The 25416-nt window shown below is 40.9% G+C and overlaps 1 long non-coding RNA gene across 1 annotated transcript in view; it reads right to left on the bottom strand.

Annotated features, from left to right (window-relative positions):
• Positions 1–12126: 12126 nt before the first annotated feature.
• The window catches only part of LOC140696128 (uncharacterized), a 47907-nt gene continuing 34617 nt past the window's right edge, over positions 12127–25416 (bottom strand). The window contains exons 2-3 of the long non-coding RNA XR_012072187.1: positions 17659–17860; positions 12127–12237 (exon numbers count right to left, since the gene is read on the bottom strand). This is a non-coding gene — a long non-coding RNA (uncharacterized lncRNA). The remainder of the gene's footprint in view (positions 12238–17658; positions 17861–25416) is intronic.

Genomic DNA, 25416 nt, shown 5'->3' on the forward strand with positions numbered 1-25416 from the left:
GTGTATTATAGCAACTAACCTATTTGCCATGTACCCTGTAAAAAGATACTGCCAGTTAGTCTTCTGCATTTTTATCTTATTTGTAATTTTTTTTGCATTGCAGAAGTTGGGAATGAGATTTTATCACAAAACACAGTTTCTGGTGATTATATAAACAGTAAGTGATCATTACAAAGAATTGGAACGATATTTAAAAATACTGTATAATCTCACTTACATATGTAATCTAAATACAAACAAACAAAAACTGAACTTGTAGGTACAGAGAACAGACCAGTGGTTGCCAGAGGCGTTGGAGCAGGGGGTGGGTGGCAGGGAACAGGGGAACTAACTGGGTGAAGGTAGTCAAAGGTAGAAACTTCCAGTTATAAGACAAATTCTGAGGATACAATGTTCAGCATGGTGACTATAGTTAACAATACTGTATTGTATATTTGAAAGCTTTTTAGACAGTATATATATGTAGACAGACAGACAGACACAGATAGATAGATATAGATACACAGATATATAATGACCTAAAAAAAAAGTTTGGTTCCTCTGTATAATGAAGTGTCACACATCCACTTAAAAAGTGTGTTGCAGTTTGTCACACGAAGAAGCAGCTTACAAAATAGTGCCTACTTACATCTACGTAAATGCTTTACAATTTACAAACTACATCCTGCCAAGTGATACTTCCAATTCTGAAATATGCTACTTTCACCATTGTGTAGATGGTAAAGTTGAGAGTCAGGAACCAAGGAATTTCTCTGAATTCGTAGTTAGTAAGTGGGCGATCCGGGACTCAGAGCTTCCAAGCCTGAAACACCTGATCTTTTCCCTTTACCACACAGCCCCAGGGGGCAAATGACAATACCTAACAGTGTTAACAGGGAGTGCTGTTTCCCTAGGGACGTGAATTAAAAGCCTTTTGTATTGTAATTGTAGGAGCACACATCACAAAATTATACATCTGCTCTCAAAAGTCAAATTTTCACCATAATTCTAACGTACACATTTTACTGCATTAAAACACATTCAAATTCTGTCTTCCATGTTACAAAAGAAGTACTCAGACTCTCCGGGAATGTGTCTGTGACACAGACCATAATGATCTAGCACTCCCTGTCATTTCTTGTGAAAGAATATCCTTAATTATATCTACAAATGACTAACATAACAGGCAGTCCTAACTCGGGGCTGTTTCTGCATTAAGATAGGACTGCGTTTCTCCGTCTGTCAGTTGAATTTTGTTTTCTGCAGCCAGTCAAGCAGGAACACTTGCTGCTAAATGTCCCGTTAGCATCCTCTGACCTTCTCCACGGCTGGGCTGCAACCGGCAACCTGCTGTGGGCGCTGAGACACACAAAAGAAACGGAAAAAGCCACTTAATGTCTGGAGTGGTCCACAATGCCAAGGAGCAGCCAGAGCAGGCGGGGTAAAGGACGGGACAGAAGTAAGTAGGCCCTGCTGGACTTGCACAAACGAAGGGAGCAGGGATGCTGAACATCTGGGGCCACACCCTCATCTTCATCCCCCACAAAACGAAACGAAACACCAAGGACACTTCTAAGAAACCTGGTGACATATATACATATTTATAAGTCTCCCTTCCATAAAACAGACTATAATTTTTAAAAAGAGAAAGCACAATTACTGAGCAAAAACTTTCCAGCATCACAGAGTAAGCTTCAACAGCGGTTGCATCCACATATCACTGCTCTTGAAAGAATTGTGCGGTGTGGTGGGACAAAGTGGAAGAAAATTGGAGAGAAACCTTAATATTCTCTAGTTGGAAGAGACAGAGGTCTGGAGGCGGCAAATAGGGAAAAGAATCAACACCCACATGGAGCCACTTCCCCTCCAATTGACAGTTTTTTTCCTTCTATAAAAACAACATTCTGAGGCCATGAGTATGAATGGGCTAGGAGAGTTTCCTCTGGCCAGCAGATGTTAGGAACAAGGAAGACGGCCAACGCCTTAAGTCAGCTGACCCACCTCCTTTTCCTTGCCCACCTCTGCCATGGTAGACTCAGTTTCCCTGCCTCCCGTCAGCTAAAAGAGTGGTACCAAAGAAATGTGGGCAGAAGTCTCTTGGTGCTGCCTCTTCCTGCCCTCTTCTCCCTCCTGGGACAGCAGGCACAGCCTGGAGGTGCAGCAGACCTCACGGAAAACAGCAGGGTGGGAAGGCAGAAGGAGACTGCACCTGAGGGCATCGCCGAGTCACCCTACCAGTCCTGGACAGTCCACCCTTGGATTTCTTATTTTCTGCTGAAGTTACAGTAGGGTTGCTTATGGTTACTGGAAACTGAACACAATTCTAATACAACAAAATATCTCCTGGAGCCAAGCCACTACCCAACCAAGTGCCACCACCAGGAGAGCGTGCCAACAAAGGAGGAGGAGGATCCAGGAGGGGACTCCAGCGATAAAGAGACATAATCAGATACGAGACAAGGCAGGAACCGTGGACAGGGAATAAAGGGGGTACAGACTTGAGAGACTTGGAAAAACTGGGCCCAAGTTTCCTCTTTTCCTCCAAGGCCCCATCAAAATTGGAAAAGAAAAAAAATTAAAGAAAACCTGCATTTGTGCTAAAAATTGAGAAAGGGTGCTTTTGTAAGGCTTCTGAATGATTCTGATAAAACCAAATGGAAAGACAACATCTAGAGACGACACGTATGATCCTCTAACGAGAAGTAGACAACGTCCCGGCAGAGCCCTACCAACACTCAGAAGCAGGGGTCGGAGGAGGGCTGGGAGGAGGGGAGCAGTGAACAAAAAAGGGAAGCGCTCTTCGCAGTTTTATCTGTAGCAGTGGGTCAGCATCATTCAAAGGCAGCCACTCAAGGGAATCCAGGCACCATGCTCTTGTTCCACCAAGCAGAGCAGGCAGTGTGGCAAGACTTCCCTGAAACGGCAGGGCTTCTCCCCAGGGAGGCAAGCCTTCTTTTTGAGGCACTGGGCAGCCGAGCGAGCGTGGAGGACAAACTTAGCCATGCCACGTGGAGAGCTGTGCACGAATAGTCAGCATTCGGCACAATAGCTTCAAAGAAAGAAGACAACAGATTAAACACTAAGTTCTTGCCCATGTGATAGTCCAGAATCCTGCTCCTTCTCCGCTCACCTTAATCCGCTGGTTATGTAAATAAATGTCAGTCAGCCCTCCAGCTTAAAATCTAATAATAATAATAATAATTATTATTATTATTATTATTATTATTATTATTATTATTATTATCAGATATATAGGGAGGAGATCCAAGGATAATTCAGCCACCCCATTTATGGTTAAACAGGTAAACACCAAAGGCAAACAGACCTCTCTTTATTCAAGAAGATATAAATAGAAGAAAAAAGGGGTCTATGAAATACATGAGCCTATGAATATGAAAATATTCTGCAGAGGAAGCATTTGCTTTTGAAAACAATCTGTAACAGGAAGAAAAGCTTCAGATGAATTTCTTGGTGCTTTCCACAAATTTGAGAAAATATAAACTAATTAAAGCTTACAGCCTCAAAAGCAGAGGCTGAGAAGTAGGCAGAAATGTTTTAATAAATCTGAATTTAATACAGCCATACTACAGGGGAAAATAATTTAATAGAAGGCAAACTTTCCTTGGAAGTGATCAAGATCAAAATATACAATGGAGAAAATCAAATTCGTGACGTGGTAGATGAACACTGGAAGTTTTCTCAGACTACAGAGAAAAAGATTAACCACTTGAGATGTCAAGAAATGACAAATACAGATGACCGGTCTTCTATATTCAATACATGGAGAAAAGAACAAATAGAACAAAAGCAATATTAAGAGATAAAATAGAAAAAAAGCTTTTGTGATTGATTTTACAGATTCAAGCAAACCTACTAAGGAGATGTCTCAATTTAACCATATTCTGCAGACATTTTTGAATTCCATGTGTATGAAAAAAAAACCCTACAAATATTTAAAGGGGAAAAATGGATTCATTACTACTGGTCAAAACTCCACCCAGGGGGGAGGGTATAGTGGTAGAGTGTGTAGAGCACATGCTCAGCATGCACAAGGTCCTGGGTTCAATCCGCAGGACTGCCTCTAAAAATAAATAAACCTATTTACCTTCCCCCACCCAGAGGAAGTTCCCCCCACTGCAAGTGAAAGAAACTCCAATCAGCTTAAGGAAAAAAATTAACTTAAGCAGAATTTTTTTTAAAGTTTTTGATTCATGTAATCTGGGAAGTTCTGGGAAGTCCAGCACAAGTTTGGTTTTAGAGTCAGCTGAACCTAGGCTCCACATCTTCAGAGCTGTCTTTTTCTTTCCATTTCTCAATTCTGTGTGCCTCTGCTACCTTCATATTTATATTCATTCTCTCCCAATCTCTCTATCTATATGTACATCCATCTATCTATTTATCTAGATACATCTATAGATGAGTAGGTAGGTAGATAGACAGAAGTTGATTGATAGATAGATAGATAGATAGATAGACAGACAGACAGATGATAGAGAAAGAGAGAGCGCTACCAGAACCCTCAGTAGCCCCAGGCTCACACAGCTTTCTAACCAGATCCAGCAGAAATAATGGTTTCTCCCAACTCCTTATATCAGTCCCGACTGGCCCTGGTTGAGTCAGATCCCATCTGGGTACAATCACTAGCTCTCATGACTGCAGCTCTCTGACCCATCAGCCCGTGTTGTGTGGGGAGGGGGGAGGGGGAGGGGGCCCCCCGCACAGCATCATTATTAACAAGGTAACGGAACCATGTGGATTTTCCCAAAGCACCAAAGGGACTAGATGAGGAAAACACTACCTACCACTGTCTCCTAGATAGAAGGAAAGAAACTCAGTCTGGCCCCAGACTGACACAACAATAACCTCCCTGCAGCAAGGTTTTTTTGAGATTTGGAGGAGAAACACAGCAGAAGGAAATCTGCGTATAGGCAGCATGACGTGTGAAAGGAACAAAAGTGGATTTTCAGAAATACAAAAGAATATGAAAATGAATATATGTATGACTGAAACATTATGCTGGACACCAGAAATTGACCCAACATTGTAAACTGACTGTACTTCAATTTTAAAAAATTAAATAAAAAGAAATGCAAAGGCTGCAAACCGATCCTCCTGAAACACAGTACTCAAAGAAGAACTCTCAACAACTGACAGATGAGGAAAATAAAGACCGCTAACGAACAATAAACATAGGTTTAAACCCAGCAAAATGTAACCAAAGCCTTGCTTTTTCCCACTATTACACATATTTGGCGGAGAGAAAGTAGGTCCAGAATGAGGCCAAAGAACAGGCATAGAACAAGTAAGAGAGCGAACGGACTGAGCAGGAGGTTAGAACAGACAGTGAGGGACACAGGATTTAAGAGATGGGCCCATCAGGTGTGACAACGAGGCTAAGGTGCGGTCCTAGAGGGGGTGGCTGAGAGTCATTCGAGTTTAAAATGTCAAGGAACTGTGAGGATCGGGTCCTGGGACATTGTCCATGTGGTCATGGCATTTACTCAGACAGTGCAAGGACTGAGCCAAGGACCGGTCCACAAATATGGACCTGGGAGCAACAGTGGTGGATGACAACCATGATCTGGAAGGTAGAGGACGGCTGAGCCGGACAGGATGAACTCACTTCACCAGAGGGAGAATTCCCAGGGGAACTGAAGGAGGAGAGGGTTGTGAGTGCGACAGGACGGGGAGGGTGTTCGTCTCTCCAGCAGCTGAGACTCGGGTGAATGAGCAAGGCTATCAGGGGACGTGTGCATCCTCAAGCGAGAGCCCCGTTTGGATGAAGGCAGGAGGTGGAAGGATGATTCGGAAAAGAGACTGAAGAGAATAGAGTTTGTTGAGTAAGGAAGGAACGTTCCAGAGGGCACAGAGGAAAGGTTCGGGGAACGGACAGGAATAGAGCGGACTTGGGTCAGACAGGAGGACTACACAACTCTAACAGAGATCAAGCAAGTATGGGAACAAAAAGGACAGGAAGGGTTTAAATTTGAGGGGTGACTACAGCTGGTAAGGAGGTGAGACCTGGTACAGTTAGGACTCTGCGGTCCGTGTGATTCTGGGAAAGCTGACCGTCAGCAGCTGCAGGCTTGTCTGCATTCCCGGGTCCAGATGTTACCTGCAGCACGAAACCCTCAGCCCGGGACAGAGCGTGCCGTTATGCCCAACGCTAGCAACACAGAGCTCTCTTGTTCTCGTGTCCTAATCCAGAGGTCATTATTCGGTCTTAGAATCGGGAGCCAGCCAGTTCTGCTCTCCGTTCTGGCATTTTCCCTCACTCCTGCCAATCTTATTTTTTGCTTTTCAAGAGGAAGCCTTTTGAGAGGCTGTGTTGACCTCTTGTATCCTCCCATGGGGATCAGGCAAACAACCCTGAGTGTCTGGCTCATGCTTTTACCAAACAGCCCCGGTTCTCAGAATGCTGAGAGCTTGCTGTGCCAGAGCTTCCTCGTTCTTGGACGAATTAATTTTCATTCATGGAGTTCATTCAGAGTTGACAAATCTCACACAACCCAGCTTCTTTTGCTACAAAGATTCTCATACCACATCTTAGTTTATAAAGACCAAAACAGCATAAGATAAAATTCTGCATTGAAACAGCTCAGTTTCAAAGCAGACAATTTTCTGTCCTGTTACGTGTAAAACCCAATTATGAAAACCTAAAGGGTTATAAACACCATACATGTGTCATTAAAAGTAGCAAAATCTAGGATGTCTACAATTAAAAAATAATAATAATAATAATAACAAGGGTGGACAAGGACGTAGAGAAATTAGACCCCTCACGCAGTGCTGGTGGAAATGTAAAGTGATACAGCCACTTTGGAAAATAGTTTGGTAGTTTCTCTCAACACAGAGTTAAACCTAGAGTTCCCATCTCACCTAGCAATTTCCCTCCTGGGTATACACCCAAGAGGAACTTGTACAGGAGCGTCCATAGCAGCATTATTTCTCAATAGCCAAAAAGTAGAAACAATCCGAAAGTCCACCAGCCTAATGGATAAATAAACAAACTGTGATACATCCATAAAATGGAATATTATTTGACAATAAAAAGTAATGACGTATTGAGACACTATAACGTGAATGAACCTTGAAAACACCGTGCTAAGTGAAAGAAGCCAGACACAGAAGACCGTTTATTGTGTAAATCCGTTTATACCAAATGTCCAGAATAGGTAAATCATGTACACTGTACACTTTAAACGGGTGAATTTTATCACATATGAATTATACCTCAATAAAAATGTTTTCTAAAGTGGCAAAAATGAATTCTACACATTTTCTATCGTATGTCTAGCATATGGTAGGCACCCAATAAAGCTTTGCTGAGTGAAGAAGTGAAGGAATTAATGGACTTAAATGCACAAGGGTCACAAACTAATTTGCCTTAGTAAACCTCACTAAAACATCATTTTCACTAGGCTGATTTGAAATCGGTTAGAAGTGAGGCAGAGACAATACTGAAGTTCGTGTAAGCAGTATCAATGCTGCTGGAGTATACCAAGATTTCAAACAAAACAGCCCTGGGAGTGTTTATTTCAGTGTCCACGCCATCTCAGCCACTAGTGAATAATACTCACTACAGAGGCGTGATGATGTCAAAAACTAGAATCACTGATCTGCATCTCCAGAATTTTCCAAAACTACTTCATAATCACTCATTCAGATCTATGTGCCTCATTCCTAGTTCACTGAACTCTGTTTGGCTCAGAGTCAGGCTCAAAGTTGAATTTAAGGCTTCTAAATCTAGCTTCAAGCCAGCTCCGTGCTTTTAGGGCCAATCTTGGACATGCTTCTCAATCTCAGATGGGACACTGTCCTCAGAATCCAGCCTCTGGCCCGACACACAACAGCCCGGAGAAAGAGATCTGACAGCCACACTAGCCTCTCCAACGGGGTGGAGTGAGTCAAGCATGATTCCAGAAAGCTTCATCCTAACACTGCGCATGAAGGTAGTAAGTGATGTGGCGCCTTCAAATCCCCACGTGTAGGAACTGCCATCTCTCAGAAATCCTGCACATCTCAACTTACCATAAAAATTCCAGCCCTAAAATAAAAAGAAAAGCCTACCACTCTTTCTCCATCAGCTTGATACTGATGTCAGATACACACCCATTCCATGAAAGTCAACTTACAAGTAACCATACTCAGAAGCCCAATTCTCAAAGAAGGCTCTCCTGTACTAATAATGCTAATTACCAGCCTACGTAATACTGAATGTAAAATGCTCAAAGAGCCGTATTCATGAGCTAAGAACACTATTTTAGATCCCTTTGAGTCTCGTTCTGGCCTTGAAGGCTTCAGATTTTGAGCCCTGAAATCAAGTCTTTGGTTTCTCTGCTTTTTAAAATGTTTTGGAAGTTCTTTAGCACGATTCGGAGACCAGGGTAAAACACTGGTTTTATCTAAAATGGCTCCTGCTGCCAAGGAGACGTTTAACAGAGTTACACAGGAAGTATCCTCACCCTATAGGATCAGAAGATTAATTTACTTTGGGCATCCAACAACGAAGTGAATTTCTACCAAAAGAAATAGCACAAAAACGTCCCCTTTCAGCCCTTGAGTAATGTTTCCCAAACTAAGCCGCACATTAGAATCACTTAGGGAGCTTTTAAAAAATGCATTGATGTTCAAGTCACCACCCCTTTAGATTCTGATTTGTCTGAGGTGGGACCTGAGCATTTATATGTTTTAAAAGCCCACCCCTACCCCAGCCCCCGGGGGTTTCTTATGGGCAGCCAAGCCTTCTGAAACACTACTGGAGAATACTGGAGAGCAAAAATCCAAAAGTGAGAATTAAAAATGGGATGAAGCAGCAGAACTTGAGACCTTTAGACCCAGCAAATAGATTAACACCTACCTCAAAGTTAACATCAAGCATATGGTGAGCATTTTACTAGACAAACTGTAGAGAATCAAAATTCTGCACAGAAAGTGAACTTGGAACATTTGCAGATGCAAAAACTAAGCACTGTGTGCAAATCCTGGTAAGACATGTGACACAAGCAAGGGGCATTTTCACGCAGGCATGCAGAAACACAGGGGAAAGTAAAGCCAGGCTGGATCAGAACCAAAATTACTCAATTTCTAAGGGATGTCACCACATGCTGAGCAAGGGAGAGCCAGAACTGATATGAGAATCCCACTTGGTAACTTTTCACAAATTGTTCATGTGTGGATGTGCCAAATTTCGAGTATATAGTTCTTATTTCAGAGTGTGGATCCTTGACAAACTACAACATCATTCTCAAAAAGTCTTGTAAAAAATTATTACATACAGGCACCTGGACTCTGCTTGACTCTTAGAACCAAGATGTGGTGCTCAAATGACCGAAACAAGCAAGAACTCTATTTTAGTAAAGCTTTACTCTTCCCATGCCATTTTGTTAAATTACACACAGACAAGGAAGGTATCTTGGAGGGTCCCTTTGAGTCTTACTCTGCCCGTGAATGCGTTAGCCTTTGAGCCTTGAAATCTTTGGTTTCTCCACTTTTTAAAAATATTTTGGAAGCTCTTCTTTTGCCTGATTTCAGAGACCTGGATAAAAGACTGGTTTTATCTAAAGTGGCTAGAAAAGTTCTACCTAAGCCAGAGGACAGCATAACCTCTTTGTCAAGAATTCCTCAAAGGTGGCTTAAAGTGGTCCAGTGCAGCAAGGCTTCTGGTTTTACTAGTTTCCAGTCAAGGGGGGTTGGAAAGTTAAAAAGATTCTGAGTACAGTCATCTTATTTTACTTTTTTAAATTAATTAATTAATTAATTACAGGGGGGGTAGGCACATTTATTTATTTATTTTTAGAGGAGATACTGGGGATTGAACCCAGGACCCCGTGCATGCTAAGCACACACTCTATCACTTGAGCTATATCCTCCCCCCACAGTCATTTTATTTTTAAATGCTTCGAGGTTCAGAGAAGCAGCAAGACCAACCTGGCATTCTGCGAGGCAAAAAAACAAACAAACAAAAAAAAAACAACCTCTTGGTTCTGAAGGAGGGTGAGTCCAGTAAGAAAGGACAATTGCTGTCTTGTACTAAAACCTGCCGCACAGGAAGCACACTCGGGGGTCACTTGGGCCACTCAGCGGTCAAAGGAGAGAGAGAAAATGGACAGCTCACAGAAGTTATGTGCCCGAATTTGCTGGAAGCCCTCCCTCATCTGGTAACAGTTTACCTGTTCCTGGTTCTTTGCTCTAAAGATGTTAACCCTTCTGCTACAATTGCTGCAGGTTTCCCCCATCTACTGCTTGCCACATCTTTGCTTAGTTATGAGGTTTCTATAACTAACTTTTAAATTTTTATAACATTTACCAAATAAAAAATATCTTCCTTTGCGATACCTTAATTTTTTTTTTCCTGTGCTCGGAAAGTCATCTATATTTTCTGCAGAGCTTTGTTACATATTCATTCCATTTTCTTGTGTGGTTTGTTTATATTCAGTTTTATTTATTATTATTACTGTTACTAATATTCATCTTCTCTTTGGTAGGCAAGAATCTAATTTTTCAAGGTACCGACTATAAGTAAATGCCACATTTTAAATCTTTTATTACAAAAGAAATACTCATAAACACAGAAACTTTAGCAAGTTTATGAAGAAAATATTACTAGTATCTCCCCACCAGCCTTTAATTCCCATTATCTTGAAGCAAACACTGTTAACCACAAAGGATTCTTTTTTTGCATATCTCTATGAGAAACAAATACATTCACGAACAAATGTATATATATATATGGTTTCATTTTTGTTTTTACAAATTTAGCATATATACTCAAATCTGGCAAAACAAAAAAATGCCCCCAAAATTCACAGTAACAAGATCTGATGAGCTGTTTCCTCTCATTGTCTCATTGTCACTTATTCAATTCTCAACCTCACTAAAATAACCAATGACCTCCCAACTGGCGAATCCAACGACCACTTTTCAATCTTTATGTCGTTTTAGCATCTCATCTTTGGGACTTTCCAACCTTAACTCCACCTTCTTCCTGTAGCTCCTTTAACTCATCCCTTCTCACTCTCATTATCCCTCCATTTTTCTTTTGTTGCTACTTCTTTCTTCGCATATCCTTTCTATCCAATGTTTTAGGCTTCTTCTTTTTGACTCTACAATCTCACTGAAATATCTGTTCATGGCCCATGACTTCAGCTATCTTACAAGAGAAAACTCCAAATTCATAATTCCAACCGGATCTCTATTACCAATGGCCGGCGGGACATGACCACTGGATGTCTCACATCTCTAGGTTTCTCCCACAAATCTTTCTCTAGTCTGTCTCTCCCTTTCTTAATTGACAGTCTCTCCATCTGTGCTACTGCAACTGCCAGAGACCTTCAAGCAGCTTTGTCACTTAACTTTCCTAATCCTTTGAACCAAGTACCACTAACTATACTGCCAACATTCATCCCCTCCTACGCATTCTACAACCTCAGCCTAGTTCAACTCCTTCTCATTTACTGTCTTATCACAGATCATCTTGTTTCTAGTCTCCTCCATCTCCAGAGCATCCCCTATGACACCGTATGAGTGAATTTTTTTTAAATGATAAATCTCATCATGTTTGTCCTCTCAAGACTCCCCTTGATCTCATCAGTGAGTCCCCTCGCCTACAGAACAAGGTTTAAATTCTTTCAGCTAATACAATCTGGTTTCAATTAGCTCTTTAAGCTAATCTCCAGTCACTTCTCTTGTGCACACTGTTTTTGTGCAAAAACAAGCTCCCAGTTGCTCAAACCGGTTACCATGTTCATATTCCACATCTCTGTCTTATTGTTCTTCCCAAGGAAAATAACAGGAATAGTGAACATTTATTGCATATGAGCTATAATCTATGTGTCTGTCCTTTGTTACTTTTCAATCTTTATCAAATCCCTGTAAGATAAGCACTAGCATTATTCCCAGGCACAGATGAAGACACTTGCCTCCTAAGGACATCTCTTAATTCAGTCATCCAGTAATTACCTACCTATTCCTCAAGATGCAGCTCAAATTCTACCGCCTTCCTCCCTGGTCTTTCAGTCACAATTCAAAACCTAATAGATCTTCAACAAATGTTCGCTGAGCAGAAGAAAAACAGAATAACTAGAAGGCAATTTGTCATTAACTCTTGCACAGAATTAAGAGTGAAATGCTCACTGATGTTTGGGGCTGTGTGGAGCTTTCTCCCACACACGTGGTATTTGAATTGTTTCTTGTCTATTACTTGCCACTTTTGTCCACAGTGTTCTTCAGAAACAACTTGTAGCACTTACATAATTCCTGAAAAAAACAGAAACAATGAGAGTTCTTTCATGTCCACTGCCTTCTGGAAGCAGATCAGAAATATTACATTTGACTTTTTTTATTTTTTTTTTTTGGCATCTTGAACATAGAGATAACCATTACCTCCCTATTGCCCCAAACGTCCCTATGAAGATGAAAAGCATGGCTGAACGGGCAGACAGGAAGTGTTACAGGAGAATGAGACTGGCTTGGCCCTTTACTACTTCACCCTTAAGCTTGGGGAAGAAGACCCCTGGACTTCTATGACCATGTCCCTTCTCAGGGAGCAAGGCTCTCCAAGGGCACGTGATCACCCGCGGCCGACACTGCTCCCTTCCATTCTTCTTGTCCCAAGATCCCAGAATTACCTGCCAAAAAATGGCCCTGAGCCCACCTCCAGAGCCAGAGCAGGCCCTTCATCCTGAGAGCAGACCACACCAATGAATAGGATCTTCCCAGGCCCAAGCAGTGGTCGGGAGAGGCCTGCTTGTGCAGACAGGGATGGCACTTGTACCTATGGGCTGGGGTATCCACACACATGCACACGAGTCCCCTCACTCACTGGAGTGAGGAAAGAGGGGGCCAAAGCATGAATTGGGAGTCAGGTTCCCCCCCGCTGCCGTGTTCAGGAGTAGAACTCTTAGAAGTCCGAGAAACTTGCCCTTCTAAGTCATTATAAAGGTATAGTAGTCAAGAGAGGTGGAGAGAAGATATTTTATTTAACAATGTGTTAGCCTGAAATATAACATAAATAATCAGACATCATAATGCATGGACAGTCACTTGTATCTGCACTGAGCTCTGTCAATGTGAGGAAAGGGCCTACCCTTATGCTACCAAGAGCTATTAAGTGGCAGAGCTGGTTCTCTAGTGGCATTCAACAGAGAAAGCTGGAAGAGGTGGGCTCAGGAGTCAGGTAGGCCAGGGCTGAAGAGCAGTGAGAGTCTCTGCACACACAGAGCATATCCTGGAACTAGCTCTTGCATAAAACAGATGAGAAAAATCAATCCAGAGGGCAGAGCAAAGTTTTCAGTCTAAAAACTCCTAGCGGAAGCATGAGGAAGCATTCACGAAGAGTCCTAAGAAAGAAGTCTGGGCCAGCGTCCGGAAGTATACACCAAGCAGGGAGAAGCAGGCGAGAAGAATTCCACACCAGAAATCAGAGAGCTTCACCGTGTGACTCTGGGAGTGTCATCTGTGATGCTCACGACACGAGTGGCGCCACAGTGTGTGTACGATGCTGCAGGGCAGAGGGACAGTAATAGTAGCTGTTCCTCCTGTGCCCATCATGTCAACTGAGCACTGACAGCCAGAGCCAGGAACGTAAGTCTCCAGAGGTGGCAGGAGCCGTGGACTAGACCCATGAAGCTGGAATAATGTCACACCAAACACATGTAATTGCCGTAAGACCGCTGCCCAGTCCTCAAAGTACTTCACAGTGGCAGGGGGGCCAACGGGGTAATTTCGTTACTCTGTCTAGTCTGTTCCATATCCCAAGAAAAATGAAGTAGGGTTCACCCTTTCAAACTCCTGCCCAATATCAAGAGACACAGATGTGATGTCCCACTGTCTAGAGTCAGAAAACGTTCACATCAGAGTATGTCCAGTAACAAAAAGTCCCTGGAGCAATCTCTCAGGAACTCCCACGTGTTGTGGAATGGATGCTGGTGAAGCTTCGTGCAGTTAAGGGATTGACTGTGGAATCAGACAAATCTAGGTTACTTGATGGTAAGTAACAGAAAGATACTAAGGCTGACAAACAGAAACGATCATTGTCGTCATCATCATGGGACAACGTCACAGGGGAGCTCTTAGAACTGAAGGGAAAGCTGGCAAATCAGACTCGGGAAAGACGAGAATCACAGACACATCAGGGAATCTCATTTCAAAAAAAATCTTCAGGAAAACAGAAGGATGGATGAGTTTCAATGATCCTTGGTCCTATTTTTTCCTTTATACAGAATAAAATTTCACGGGGAAAGTAGCATTAAGTTGGCCTAGTTAATTAGCCTAGCAAAGACTAGCCATACTTCTACTCTGAAAACAGAACACCTTGGAAACGAGTCTGACAAAACTGTATCAAATACAGTGGCAAACTGTCCCCAAAAGATGACCAGAAGAAGGTGAAATGGGCACCAGACAGCCAAAAATTAGTAAGTCATTGCAACTACCCACGCGAATTTAGGCAAACCCTTTACTGCTATTTACGTCTGTGTATTCCCCAAAATTCAAATGTTGAAACCTAATGTCCAATGTGATGGTGTTTGGAGGTGGGGTCTTTGGGAGGTGATTAGGTCATAAGGGTGGAGGCCTCGTGAATAGGATTAGTGTCCTTACAAAGGGGACCGAAATAAAGAAGATGTGGTGTACGTACATACACAATGAAATACTACTCAGCCATTCAAAAGAATGAAATAATGCCATCATGGATGGACTTAGAAATTATCATACTAAGTAAAGTAAGTCAGACAGAGAGAGACAAATATTATATGATATGACTATATGTGGAATCTAAAAAAATTATACAAATCAACTTATTTACAAAGCAGAAACAGACTCACAGACACAGAAAACAAACTTATAGTTACCAAAGGGGAAGGTGGAGAGAGGGATAAATTAGGAATTTGGGGTTAACAGATATCCACCACTATATATAAAATAGATAAACAACAAGGACCTACTGTATAGCACAGGGAACTATGTTCAATATCTTGTAATAACCTATAAGGGAAAAGAATCTGAAAAAGAACATATATATACACACAGACACACATACATATATATATATATATATGTATGTATAACAGAATCACTTTGATGCACACCTGCAACATTGTAAATCAACTATGCTTCAATAAAAAATAAAACATAAAAAAATTAAAAGTAGTTATAACAACTTAAAAAAAAAAAAAAAGGAGACCCAAAGAGGAAGTCCTTAAGCCCTTCCACCATGTGAGGACACAGCAAGAAGACAGCTGTCCATGAACCAGGAAGGGGGCCTCAGCAGGTGTCAGATCAGCTAGTGCCTTGATCTTGGACTTGCAGCCTCCAGAATTACGAGAAATAAATTTCTGTTGTGTCTAAGCCGCCCAGTCCAAGGTATGCTAGTACAGCAGACCGATCTAAGACTTGCTGCTTAAAAGTGACTTCACAGGTCAGGGATCTTCGTCTGGTTTCTCACTGATGTATCCCAATTGCCTCCAATGAAACGTGACACATGGAGGTCACTTAACAAATATTCACTGAAAGAATGAATCTCTCCAAGACTTAGTTTCCACATTTGAAACTGAGATGCCCGGCACACGTATGTCTAGTACATGTAAAACGTCAAGTGCAGGGCTACAACGTAATAGGTACTCAAGAAACTCTGATTACAGTTATTGTTTTCATTAGGATAAACACTGCTAGAATTATCCACTATAAACAAAGGAGAGCCGTTCCTTTGTTACTGTGGCAGGCTGCTCTGTGGAACCACTGCACAAAAGTTATTCATTATGGGCTCAGTGAAGCCTGCTACTGAATTCTAGCACAAAGTAAATAATTTGACCAGTGATGTAATAATATGAAAGGAAATGGAAAAGTGAATTTTTAAAAAGGCTAGCATGTCCTCAGGGGAGTCTGGCAGCCTGAGAGTGGCACCAGTGTGTCATTAGCTCCAGACTCAAAATGTAACAGATCTCTGGGCCCTCGATGATGCTCTATCATTTTTTCCTTTCATTCTCAGTTGATTTCATTGTCCTTAACCCCGAGCAGATACTCCAACAATATTTATCAGCCTCTGAGAGCCTTGACTACAGGTCATTCCTGCTTCCCTCACTCTCAGAGGCTGATCTTTCTACTTCTCTTTAAAAATTAGAAGCCATCAAAGCTAGATGAGAAAGAAAACAGTGGAACTGGGCAAACAGATCCATGACATTCACTCACGTATCACCCCTCCGCCCCTTTCTTCCTATTTCAGTGGAAAGAAGTTTTTCTCCTCCTTTCCAAAGGCTAGCTTTCCCACCTAGACTCCAAATCCTATTCCCTCTGCTTTTTCTTGGCTATTGCTTCAGCAATCATCTCATCTTTCTTGGGTCTTAATTCCTCCCTACCTTTTCAAGTTTTCCTTTTCTCTGACTACAAATCAAGTTCCCCATTCCCTTTCCTGAACTTTTCCTTTGCTTTCGCTGCCAAACTGCTTGAAAAGGCCTCTGCACTCACCATCTCTCCTTCCCACTCACTCATCAACCCACTGAAGCTGTCCGCTGCCCCCACCCCTCCACTGACGCTATGGAGACAAGTCTGCAATGACCGGGCAACTGCCAGACCCCGGGTCCGCTGTTTAATCATCCTCCAGCATGAATTTCTTGCAGCAGGTATTTCCATGGTTCCTGCCCTGAATCCTCTCCCAAGCATCTGCTCAATTCTAGCTGCTTTCTCCAGTGTTGTTCTCTCAGCAAAAATATATTGAACACCTATCAGGCACGGCCCTGGGTGCCAGAAAAATGAACGTAAGTAAGATCTAAATGCAATGCAGCATCCTGGATTGGGTCATGGAATTATGGAGTACTTGTGGAATTAAAAACAGTAGTGGAAAAACTAATAAAATCTGAATAAAGTCAGTAGTTTAGTTAATAGTATTATATAAAGTTATTTTCTTAGTTTTGAAAAATGTACCATAGTTTGGTGAAATTGTAACACTGGGGAAGCTGGGTAAAGGATATATTGGAATTCTCTGTAATAGTTCTGCAACTTTTCCATAAATCTAAAACTATTCTGAAATAAGAAGTTTTTAAAGGAGGATAAAATATCCTCCCTGTCCTCAGCAATCTTGAAATGATTCAGTCGTAGGATAACTGAGGTAACATAGAAAAATCAATGAACCACAAAATCTTCCGTCAGGATTAAACAGAGAAGCCAATCTGCTTTTTCTCAGCATTTTCCCCCCTCGTAAGTAGTATTAATTTGGATGCATCCATGTACTACGCTGTAAGCATTTTATGAGAATGGTATCCAAAGGTGAATTTTTACACATTCCTAGTAATATATTTTGAGGCTTTGGGAGGCCTCAGGTTGATGGACGCCAACTCTAGCTCAACCCCTCCACTCTGGAAGAAGCTGAAAGTAAATATATTACCTACGTACTTTTTTTTTTTTGTTCTTCTCAAGGCAAACAGTTCAAAGATCGAGGGAGCAGCAGCAAGTTAAATAGAGGTGATTTTTCAGCCTTCTTATTGTCTGGCTGCCAGGGTTCTTGGAAATGGCATTTTTAATGAGCATTTTTTTTTTCCTTCTGGAGGAGACTTTGATGTGGTTGAAAATTTATTTTCCTCTCTAGTGTAGGCACGGCACCAATTAACCCACACAGAGCGCCCTTGCTGCCCCCCGGCTTGGCGTTTATTACGCTTACCACGCAGTGTCGAAAACGCATTCTCTCACCTCCTGTTACGCTTCCCTCCTGAGGACTCAAAGCGATTTCTTCAGCAGCTTTCCGCTCTCTCGGCCTTTTAAATATCTCCATTTTGCCTTTCTTCCAAAAATGAGCGTGTGATCTCAATGGAGTTGCGGAAAGAGGGAAAAGGTGGGATAGGAGCGCTGCTCCTACTGGTTTCATCCGCTTCAAGGTACATTTATACGGAATCTACAGCATGACAGACATAAAGGTACAAAGATGACTAAATCAGACACAGGTCTAAGGACTCACACCTGAGTGGTGGAAATTGTCACTTACATAATACATACATACAGAGAGAACCAGGCAGAGGAAATGAAGGCTAGAATTATTTCCCTAAGATAATTAAATGTAAATGACAGTTCCATTAAAAACAATTGTTTTCATACAAAAGGGCACTGCTCTCGGTTAAATGGGAATTACGTAACCCTGTGAATTTAAGGCCTTTGCAATCTGGTGGTTGGAAAAAGAACTAAGAAAGTTGAGGAAAAGTCATTTAAATGTGAAAATTGGAGGCATCTGGCCACACTGTGCAAGGCCTCGAGTCGCCAGCATCCTCTCTTCCTCCTCTACTGCTCCAGCATGTGTACTGGGGCTCTCTTCCTGTTCCATTTACAGTCTCAGGAAACTAAGGCAAGATGACTTGTGTTTAGAAGTCCATTCCTTCATCACACCTACCTGTAAGAGAGGATGTCAAGGAGGGTCTCCAGCTGAGCAGCCACCTGCCCTTCTAAAGCTAGTGCTAAAAGGAAGCCGCGGAGGAGGGATACCCCCGGGAGAATTGGCAGTACCCGCCACAGGGGAGGAATGGGAAGAGTTTATGCTCCTTCGGTGCAAATTCCTTCCCTTCAGCTCAGACCCCACTTCTGATCTAGACCTCTACATTCAAACACACACCGGACATTTCCACCCGAAACTGAACACGCATGCGGCAAACACTGTTGTTGGTCCTCCATTATCCAGTCTCCCCTTTTTCCTTTACTGACAGAGCAGAATTTTAACCGGCACATAGCCACCCAAGTTAAGATTTCTCCCAGCTTCCATCATATCTGAGTATGGCCTTGTGATTAAGATTGGGCAATGGATGCAAGCAGACTAGATGGAGGCAGAAATGATGAGATCAGCTTCTCAGCCAGGCCCCTGAAGGGAAGGTGTGTGCACAGGGTGTGTCCACGATGGCCAGGGCTGGCCCAGCCATCTTAGATCTTGGCATGGAAACTATACATTGAGAACAACAGAACCACAAGAGAGAAGGAACCGAGGTCTCCAAAAGTTCGGAGTCCACTGAACCACCTGTCCTAACATTTAGAGGAAAGAAAAATAAACTTTACCTTTTTCTAAGCAACTTCGTTCTGAGGTCTCTGTCATAGCAGCCTAACCTGGAATCCTGAGGAAAGATCCTTACCTCTCTCTAGGTATGTGGCCACAAAAGTCACCACGTTTCTCAAGCCAGAAGCAGGAAGTAGCCCTTGACTCCTTTGCCTTCCTCGCCTCCAATACCAGAAATACCAATTTCTGTCAAGTTTATCTCCTAAATATTTTTAAATTTGCATTTGCTCTCCATCGCATCTGATCAATGCCTACAGTCATCTTCTCTTGCCTGGACACCTTCATAGCTGCTCTCATGCACCCAGCCTGGTCTACTGTCAGTCCACCCTTCTAAGACAAAAAGGATCACACCTCCCTCTGCCCCTCAATTGCGCCTCATGTTCAGAAATATCAAATCCAAGCTCCTCAGCAAGACATCCAAGGCTCTTTATGATGTGACTCCTACTCACTCAACTGATCTCTCCTTAAGGCCCTAACATACCACACTCTTACATCTCTGTGCATTTGCATATACTGTCTCCTCTGCCTACAATTTCTATGTGCTTCCTTGTCTTCCTGGAAAAAAATACTGTATTATTTCTTTAAAATTCATTTCAGATACCATCTCCCTGAAGTCTTTCCTAGAATCAGTCAATCTCCCCAATGTGCTGCCCTTCATTTTGTACATGATTACACTGTCATATTTATTACACTGAATAATGAGTTAAGGAAAGAGAGACTGGACCAAAACAGCAACACAGGAGGCTCCAAATTTCCCTCCTCCCACAGACACACTGAATACACAGCTGCACGTGGAGCGATTCCCTCCGTGAGAAACCCAGAAACTGGTTGAAGTGACTCCTACGCACTGGGCAAATGGGAAAATATCCACAGAAAATGGGTGGGAAAGGCTAAGCCGCACTCTCACCATACATCTTACCCTGGAATAGTGCCATACAATTGGGCGGAACCCCTAACTCTCAGATTCTCTCTGAAGAGTGAGGGGTTTGAACCATACATCCAGTGTTCCGCCCTTTATGGCTTTAGGAATAAGAAAAGGATGCCCATTCTTGCCACTTTTATTCAACATAGTACTTGAAGTTGTATCCAGAGCAACGAGGAAAGAAAAAGATAACAGAAGACATCCGAATCAGAAAGGAATACGTAAAACTGTCTATTTACAGATGAGATGATGGTACATAGAAAACCTAAAGACTTTACCAAAAAAACTGTTAGAACTAATTAACAAGCTCCGTAATGTTACAGGATACAAAATCAATCTACAAAATGGGGGGGGGGGAATCAGTAGCATTTCTATTCACTAAAAGCAAACTACCAAAAATAGAAATTAAGAAAACAATGCCTCTTACAATAACATCAAAAGAATGAAATACTTAGGAATACATTTAACCAAGTAAGTAAAAAGTCTACATGCTGAAAACTATAAAACACTGATGAATGAAACTGAAGACGTCACAAATAAATGGAAAGATATTCCATGTTCACAGATTGCAAGAATATTGTTAAATGTCCTTTCTGCTGGAAGTTATCTACGGATTCAATGCTATCCCTAGCAAAATTCCAATGGAATTGCTCACAGAAATAGAAGAACAATCCTACAATTCATATGGAAACACCAAAGATCCCAAATAGCCAAAGCAATCCTGACAGAGAACAAAGCTGGAGGCATCACACTTCCTGATTTCAAAGTATACTGCAAAGCTATAGTAATTACGACAGTGTGGTACTGGCATTAAAATGATGCATAAATCAATGGAACAGAAAAGAGATTCCAGAAACAAATCCATGCATATATGGTCAATTAATTTATGCCAAAGAAGTCAAGAGTGTACAATGGGAAAAGGATAGTCTCAATAAATGGTGTTGGCGAAACTGGATATCCACATGCAAAAGAATGAAAATAGACCCCTCTTGCATAACATATGAAAATCAACTCGAAACGCATTAAAGATTTGGGCATAAGACCTGAAGCTGTAAATCTCCTAGAAGAAGACATAGGGGATGAGCTCCTTGACATTGGTCTTGGTAAAGAATTTTTAAATTTGGCAACAAAAGCAAAAATAAACAGTGGGATTAGGTCAAACAAAAAGCTTCTGCACAGGAAAAGAAGTCACCAACAAAATGAAAAGACATCCTACAGAATGGGAGAGAACACTGCAAATCACATATCCAATCAAGGGTTAACACCCAGAATAGACAAGAAATGTTTACAACTCCATAGCAAAAGCACCAAACAACCCAATTTAAAAACAGGCAAAGGACCTGAATAGACATTTTTCCAAAGAAGATATACAAATGGCCAACAGGTACATGAAAAAGTGCACAGCATCACTAATCATCAGAGAAATGCAAAATCAAAACCACAACGAGTTATCACTTCACACCTGTTAAGATGTCTATCATCAAAAAGACAAAAGATGAAAATGCTGGTGAGAATGCTGAGGAAACGGATCCCTTGTACACTTGGTGGGAATGCAAACTGGGACAGACACTGTGGAAAACAGTATGGAAGTCCCTCAAGAAATTCAAAACAGAACTACCATTTGATCCTGCCATCTTTCTTCTAGGCACATATTCAGAAAGAAAATTAAATCAGCGTCTCGAAGAGATATCTGCATTCCTACGTTCACCGCAGTATTGCTCACAATAACCAAGGCATGGAAACAACCTGTGTGTCAACAGATGAATGGATAAAGAAAACGTGACACAGACACACAGACACATACACACAAACACTTAGGCGGTTTATTATTAAGCTTTTAAAAAGAAGGAATCCTGCCATTTGCCACCCATCAATGAACCCGGAGGGCATTACACTACATGAAATAAGCCAGAGAGATACTGCATGGTATCACTTATACGTGGATTCTAAAAAGGAAAAAAAAAAGTCAAACTTACAGAAACAGAGAGTAGAATGGTGGGGGAAACAGGGAGAGGCTAGTAAAAGAGCACAAACTTTTAGGTACAAGATGAATCAGGTCTGAAGATTTAACGTGTAACATGGTGACCATAGTTGACAATACTGTATTATATAGCTGAAATTTGCTAAGAGAGTAGAATTTAAATGTTACATTAAAAAAAAGGGTAAATGTGTGAGGTGACTGATGTGTTCATTAACTCAACAGTGCGCCCTTTCACAATGTATACATAGATCAAATCATCACACTGTACACTGCAAATACATTTCAATTTTATTTGTCAATTTTACTTCAATAAAGCTGAAAAAAGAATCTGGCAAAAATTTAAATAAATAAATAAATAAATGGACAGATGGACTGATGGACGGATAGACAGATGTACACAATAATTGAAAATAATAAATAAAAGAAGATTAGAAAACAGATTAAAATTCCACCAGGCCTGGTAACAGTGTCTTGGGCTCCCTCCTAAGTAGCTTGTTCTGAAACTCAGTCATCTAAACGCAACTCTTAGCACTGCCTAAAAGACATTTCCAGCTAGCATGGTAAAAGGGAGCTTGGGAAATGCAGATTAGGAACATGACTTTGATTATTTTTTAAACTTTCTAAAGTGTTACTTCAATTGCACCCTGTCCGTCTTCTCACGACAGGAAAGTTCAAAGCCATAAGGACATAATTGCCTCCTTTCAGCACACACACAAAACAAGCAAACACGGATCTGAAAATTCTAAAGCCAGTGCAGAGGGAAATCTAAAGGAGAGAGCATGTAGTGGCAGGCAGGAACACAGGCTGAGTCCCTGGGAATCTGAGAGGAAGATTAAAGGCCCATAGAATATGAAATAGATAAACAACAAGGTCCTACTGTCAGCACAGGGAGCTATCGTCAGCATCCTGCAATAACCTATAATGAAAAAGAATATGAAAAGGAATATATATATATATATTTGAAACACTATGCTGTATACCAGAAACTAACACAACATTGTAAACCGACTATACTTCAATTTAAAAAATGCAACTAAAAACATTAAAATTGAAAAAAGGCGCATAGACGCCACCTTGAACTTAACCGAGACTCCCAGAGTTTCCTGACAAGACCCTTAAAGACATCAACGTCTACTTGCTCTTTTCACAAATCCAGAATTCAAAGTTAGTTTCCAACACTTACACTGCTGTTCAGTGGCAGAACTAGAACTACAGTGTATAAGAAACAAAAACAAATATAACCAGTGAAAACCATCCTGTAAACTATCAAACTAATTCAGAAAAAAAAAACTGTCAGGATTTTACATAATAATATAGTCTATTCAAAGCTCACCACATGCCCTGCAGATACCCCTCCCCGCATAATGTGTAAAGGATGTGGAAGTGCAGGTGATATCAGTATAACAGTATTTAAAATGTATTCAAAAATGTGACAATGAATATATGTATGTTCACGTATAAATGAAAAATTGTGCTCTACACTGGAATTTGACACAACATTGTAAAATGACTATAACTCAATTAAAAAAAATCTAACCCCCCCCACCAAAATAAAATAAATAATAAATCAATAAAATATTAAAAAATAAAATAAAATAAAATGTGTTCATTCTAAATTTAGGTGGGTTTGGGCAAGACTGGATGTTTGTTGGAGTGGCCCATCCAGGGCTACTGATGCTAAAAAGTGACCAGCTTCTTTGTATCCATCATAAGAAAAGGGAACATGTAGCAGACACACTACTAGCAAGCACACTGGGGTCAGGACTGGAAGGAAGGGGTCATCTTCAGTAGACGTGTAGCACTGTACATGCTACTCACATTTTTCTCCAGCACAGTCCCTTTCCCCTAAGGATCTTTGCTGGAGCCCCATGGACAGTAAATAGTAAACATAAAAAAGCTGAGTCAAAAATCTCTTGGGACCCTGAGACTCCAGGTAGAGTTGCTCTTTAAAGAACTGAATCCTGTGTGGTCCAAAGGAATGGGAGAGAGGGCAAAAGGTAGTTTCTGCAGGCAGCAGGCTGACTTTAGGAGTAGGGAATGAGGACTCAAGGGAGGCCATCACTCACTAGATCTGCGGATGTCGGTGACTTGAGACATAAGCCAGACCCGCCTCCTAGAACTGAGAAGGGACATTTTCAAAACTTTGCATCTGTTATCAGAGTATGCCTTTAATTTTTATGTTTTTCCTTTCTCCTTAAAAGTTAATTATTAGCACTTTTTCATCTGCCTCATGGTCTTCATGATTTTTCACTGGCTTCATATTTGTTGAACATAAAATCTGTTGAACTTTCCCCATAAACGCTTAAGCTGTTTCTAATATTATAAGGAACATGTTTACTCAACATCCTTTTCCTGACTCAAAGCATTTTAAATTCTCAGAAAGGGTGGGTGGGATACTGAGCCAAAGTGAATAAATGATTTTGATTCTTGACAAAAACAAGTAATCAAATTAGCTTTTCAGGTTGACTCTTTTTTCCTGCAAGATGTACCCTCACCAAAAACAAAAACAAAAACAAAAAATTATCATTTTCATTACTCACTTTTCAAATTTGGGGTATTGTCATTTTAAAAATTTCACTCTCTAGTTGACCATTTTCCTTCTTTGGGAAGCAGTATCTCACTGTTTCCTTTTCTTTCATTTCCCACATTTCATTTCCCACATTTCATTTTTCACATTTATTTAACTTCATTATCTTTCTAAATTATTTTTTAATTTCCTTTGTCCATTAAAATTCTATTTAACAGCCCTTTCTAGTAATTTTTCATAGGTTTTAGATAACTCTGAATCCAATATTTAGACCTTGTGCCCAAGAAGAAAAGGAATCATAGACGCAGGTTATAAATGAATGTAAATGATACCTATAAAAACATTGTATATATTATATTTTTTATAATCTTACACTATTTAATTAGACAAGGAGGTTTCTGTTACTGAGATAGTCAATTGCCAAGGCTTGCTAATATGATTCATGCTAGTTCTGAAAAAGATGGCAAAATACATAAAATCTTTTAAAAAATTATCTAAGAATCTGAATGTATACACATAAAAGTGTAATTTATGAAAAAAATGAATGTTAATAACAGTTACCATTAAATAAGCAAATACTAAGTGCCAGGAATTTTATTTTAAAGAATTATCCTTATGACAAAGTTGTTTTTATGGATAAGGAAATTGAGGCTTAAGGTCACACTGAAAAACAAATCTTGGTCAGCATGATTTCAAGGTCACAGGCTTTCCATGATTCGCTTCTTCACCACTGGGTTGCAGGGTAAGTCATGTGAGTTAAAAGGTCAAGAAACTCATACTTCCTCCTCAAGCCTTATATTCATAATTTATGTTCTCTGATGTATAACTTTGGGGGTTTTTTTAATTATATGTTAGTTTAAGAATACATGCAGTTAAATGAGATTCTAATTAGACAAAAGCCATGTAAATACTAAGATCCTGGAATTGCAAATTTTGTTTCTAACTACCAAAGTATATCCTATAGATATTCAAAACATTCAAAATAA

This window comes from Vicugna pacos, chromosome 4 (genome assembly GCF_048564905.1).
Source record: "Vicugna pacos chromosome 4, VicPac4, whole genome shotgun sequence".
In the NCBI taxonomy this organism is placed as follows: Eukaryota; Metazoa; Chordata; class Mammalia; order Artiodactyla; family Camelidae; genus Vicugna; species Vicugna pacos.